This window comes from Nannochloropsis gaditana (genome assembly GCF_000240725.1).
Source record: "Nannochloropsis gaditana CCMP526 unplaced genomic scaffold scaffold264, whole genome shotgun sequence".
Taxonomy (NCBI): Eukaryota; class Eustigmatophyceae; order Eustigmatales; family Monodopsidaceae; genus Microchloropsis; species Microchloropsis gaditana.
This window is the reverse complement of record NW_005803689.1, coordinates 31,724-36,682: the sequence shown is the minus strand read 5'-3', so window position 1 is coordinate 36,682 and position 4,959 is coordinate 31,724.

The window sequence follows — 4,959 nt, the reverse complement described above, 5'->3', positions numbered from 1 at the left end:
GTCCGTCTTTTCTCACCCGTCCGTTCTCTTTCGCGGTCGCGGCAGGTGGCGGACCTCAAGTACCACGCGTTACCCGAGATAGAGCAGCGCCTGGCCCAAGTCTCGGCCGAGATCGAGGCCAAGCGGGGGGACGCCAGCCAGTCAGGTGGGGATTTCGAGGAGGGAGGGCCGGAGGGGGGGTCTGAAGGACAAGGCGCGCGGGGTCTGGAGGCGCTCACTCCCTCCCCCTCCCTTCCTTTGCTAAGACATGGTGCGGGAGATGGTGAACGAGCAGAGCATCGCCGAGGTAGTGAGCCGCTGGACCGGCATCCCAGTCAACAAGCTGACAGCCTCAGGTACGCGCTCCTCCCTTCCTCCCTCCCTCCTTCCCTCCCTTCTCGCCCGCCTCCCTTAGCGTGCTCCTCTCTCCTCCGCCTTGGCCCCCTTCGCCCGAGCCAGCTTGCGCTGGCATCCCTATCATTATCTTGTGTGGACTCTCACCCCTCTTCCTTTACCTCAGAGCGACAGAAGCTCCTCTCCCTGGCAAGCGTGCTGCACAAGCGCGTGGTCGGGCAGGAGGAGGCGGTGGAGGCAGTAGCGCAGGCAGTCCTTCGATCACGTGCAGGTCTCTCCAGACCAGAGCAGCCGACGGGCAGCTTCCTTTTCTTAGGTGTGTCGGAGCGTGCCGGGAGTGGGCTGTGAGCTAGTGTAGGGGGAGGAGGGGGGAAAGCGGGCCATTGGCTGGTTGCTGTGCTCGGTGCCGATGCGAGTGAACAAGCGCTCACGCGTGGCTGGCACTCACAGGGCCCACGGGTGTGGGGAAGAGCGAGCTGGCCAAAGCCCTGGCGCAGGAGCTGTTCGACGACGAGAAGCACATGGTGAGAGGGCGGGTCCCGGGGGCGACAAGGACGACAAGGATGCTCACCAGTCCCCGCCTCTGCCCGGTCTCTCTCTCCCCTCCCCTGGGACCCTTTGGGCTCTGTAGGTTCGCATCGACATGAGCGAATACGGGGAACAGCACAGTGGTAGGGAGGGAGGCCGATGGCCGGGTCTCTGGGCGGGAGGGGGAGGAGGGGCAGCGGTCCTTGTGCCCCTTGGGACCCGTCTCACCATATTTCTATTTCTAAACCTATGTCTCCCTCCTGACTCGATCGTCGCTCTCCGAACCCAGTCGCGCGACTTATCGGAGCTCCTCCCGGCTATATTGGTGAGTGCGCGGGGGGAACGTTTCTGGCTGTGCTTCCGGATCTGGACAGGGAACGCGAAGAGAAACTGCGCGATGGTGGAACTACAGTTATTAAGCATCCAGTACACACGTATCTCCTCCACAGGCCACGACGAGGGCGGGCAGCTGACGGAGGCCGTCCGCCGCAAGCCGTACTGCGTGGTTCTCTTCGACGAGGTGGAGAAGGCTCATGTGGTGAGTGCCCGCCTTGCCCGCCCCTGTCGTACCTCAGTTCCCCCACCGCCAGGGCCTGCGTCTCACTTCCCCTGGCCCCGCACAGAGCGTTTTCAACGTGCTCCTTCAGGTCCTGGACGACGGGCGCTTGACGGGTGAGTGGGAGGGCCAGCGGGCGCTGTCCATGGTGGTGGGATCCGGGGTCGAATTTTCGCGTTAAGGGGACAAGAGATCCGATCGGAGAGACGCCTAGACCTGACCGTGTCTGGCATGATGGCAGTGTGGTCCCTGCTTACTCCCCCCTCCCTTCCCCCGATCCCCCCCCCGCAGACTCGCAAGGACGGGTGGTGAACTTCAAGAACACCATCATCATCCTCACCAGCAACTTGGGCGCCGAGTATCTGCAGAAGGCGGCGCTGGACAGCTCCTCGGGTGAGACCCACGGCCCATCCTCGCTGCCCGTCCCCGGCCTCCGGGTATCCTCACGGGACTCCACCACTTCCCCCGACAGGTCTCCTGAGCGACGACGAGGGCAGCCACAACGGCGGCCGCAGCAACAAGAAGAGCAAGAAGGAGGGGGGCGGGGCGATATCCCAAGAGGTCCGGGACCAGGTCATGGCCGTCGTGCGCCGTCACTTCCGGCCGGAATTCCTGAATCGGTGCGTCTTGGTCCAGGCCCCGGTAAGGCCGAGCCCGCCTCTCTCGTCCCTCACACGCGTCCCTCCGTTTCCTCCTTGGCTCCCAGGTTGGATGATATCACCATCTTCAGCCCCTTGACGCGGGACCAGCTCCGCTCCATCATGCAGCTGCAAATGTCGGCAATCTCGAACCGGCTGAAGGACCGGAACATCGAAATCCAGCTCACAGAGCACGGGCTGGACCACGTCCTGGCCAAGGCCTACGTGCCCGAGGTGAGTGACTCGGACATGGGGTGCTGGAGCGTGAGTTTGGGGAGAACGCCTCGCCGGGGTGAAGGTCAGGCTTGGTACGGGAGGCCGGACCGGACTTGTCGAGGCGCAGATCTGGGTCCGTGCCTGGCATGCGCGTTGCTCGCAGGGATGGGATGGGCTGCAAGGGCGTGGACCCTAGGGACCCTTTCCTCAATGCTCCCCCTCCCCTTTCTTTGCAGTACGGCGCCCGGCCCATCAGGCGATACTTGGAGAAGACCATCACCACCCAGGTCTCTCGCCTCCTGATCGGAGGCTCACTGGACCGGGACCAGACGCTCACGATCGACGCCGAGAAGGGCGAGACCGAGGGCTGGGCGGACTCGGAGCTCCTCTTCAAGGTGGTTCCGCGTGCGGCCGTCGGGGCCTCGATGGAGGTAGACGAGAACCAGGCGGCGCCTCCCTTGTTCCGTCCCAGCCCGGGTCGAGGCAAGTAACGCGGGTGAGGGCGGGGAGGAGGGAGCGTGGGCCCGGTGGGGGTGCGGAGAGGCATGCAAGAAGGAGGAGGCGGGAAGCCGCAAGAAGGGGCGAGGCCGATGGCAGAGACGCGAAAGGCTTTTGAGGAAAGAGTCGCAAGGCGGAATTAGAATTAAGGACATGACCGATCGCCTAAGAAGCAGAATGAGGTCTTAGATTGTAGTTGGGTGGGAGGAAGGGGGGCCCGGGGTCGAGGGCGGTGAGCTGACTGGGCGTGTATTTGGAGTCGGAATTATCGCGAAGAGAGGCGCAGACGATAAGAGTATTACAGTGCATTAAATTTGAGAAGAAGTGGGCTTTTTAAATTCGATTTTGACATAAAGAAAATGTCTATACGTGACCGCTGGACGCCTTCAGATTTCCTTTTTATGGTAGTTTCTTTCATGTCCCGTCGGTTGAACATCACAGGACGCGTCCATCGTAGGTTGACTCGAGGCGCCGGCATGGATCGATACCCTTCGAGCAGATCCCTTTCTTAAGCGCTGGTTTCTACATGGGCCGGGCTCGCAGTTCCGTCAGCCAGAAGTTGGGCGCGTAAGGCCTCCCTGAGCCGCGGGAACGTCGGAGTCATGAAATGCCCCTCGCTCTTGTAGGCGAAGAGCGTACTTCCTATCCCCTCGTGCACAGCTTGCTGCTCTTCCCACGGTATGAAGGGGTCATCGGCGCTCCCAAACTGGAGAACGAACCCTGCATTGGCCTTTATTTCCGTCCATCGCCAGGGTCGATTGTAGTACCCACTAGCTCGCTCGTTGGCGTCGCCCAAGTCTGTCACGCAGGCAGAGACTAAGACCAAACCGGCCACGCGATGGGACTCTGCAAAGCGCATGGCGGCCTCCGCACCACTCGAGTGGCCAATGACAACCGTGGACGCGTCGCATTTCAAGCGATCTTTCATGAATGGCAGCCAGACGCTCTCGCGCGCAGTATAGGGGTCTGGCATGTTCTCCAGTTGGACCTCCTCTATCCCAGGCAGGTCTGCTAGAGCCCGCTGTGCCCAGCCATACCAGTTGGCGCGAGTCACCTCCCCTCCCCCGTTCCCGGGGACAATGACCAGCCGTCGTGTGGATAATGCCATCTTGGGCGCAGAGGAGAAAGCTAGCAAGCGTCGAGCGATAAGAAGCACGATACAAAATGGTAATAAGGTGGATTTTCTGGACATCAAGACCAAGCCAGCCTTGAGATTTGTTGAGACGGCAGTGTCGTTGTGGGCTTGAACGGTTCCCCGGGAGAAGGGGAGGAGGTTAGAATGCTGGGTGAGGGCACTCCCACTCAAGCAACAAAGCGAAATGCACGCATCCAGGTTCGAACATGCATGAGGGAGGACTGTTTTTCATCTGAACGAACAGCGCATTCGAATCCAGGCCTGCTGACGGGCGGGGTGTGTCCAGCGCGATCATATTGTGATGGCAGCGACCCTGCGGAAAAACATCGCCGGGACTCGCCCACTCCTTCACCTTCACATGTAATGCTTCAGGCTATGCGCGCATTGGCCTCATCCCCTTGTCTACCTCCCCGCAATCCTTCCCCCACAGATGCCTCCCAAGCTACGCACGTACCTGGAGCCGTACGTGCCGCCGTCCACTCACTGGGAGATATCGCCGTCCTCGCCCGGCCCTTCCTCCTCCCCCACCGCCTCCCCTCCCCCCCACGAGGAGGAGCTATACCTATCACCTGACCACCTCCGCGTGATTTGGCGGCCCCTTGGGGGTCCCAGCGTCTACAAACAATGGAGACAGCCTAGTCCCGTCCTCCAGGCCCTCTGGGCCTACTTTTCGTTGGATGGGGGCAGGGCGCGGTGCATGTGCGTGCTTCGAGACCCCGAGTTGCTGGTGGTCTATCCTCCCGACGGCGACATATATGAGGTCCCCCTGCCCTGCCAGGCCCAGGCCATCTTTGCGCTCGGCAAGGATGGGCTGCTCATACAGCGGCAAGCGGCCGAGTGGGAGGCAGAGGGCCTCCATGGAGAGGGGCGAGGGGAAGAGGAGGAGGGGGAGGCTAGGGTAGTTAGGGAGGAGGGGGAGGAGGGTCTTGGGAGGACCCGAATGGTGCTGGGAAAGGAGAGAACGAGAGGATGGAGAGAGAAAGCGCGGGAGGAGGAGTCGAGGGCGACCACGCTGCTCCCGCCCGTGGAGGCCGCCCCCGCCCTCTTTTCGCTCC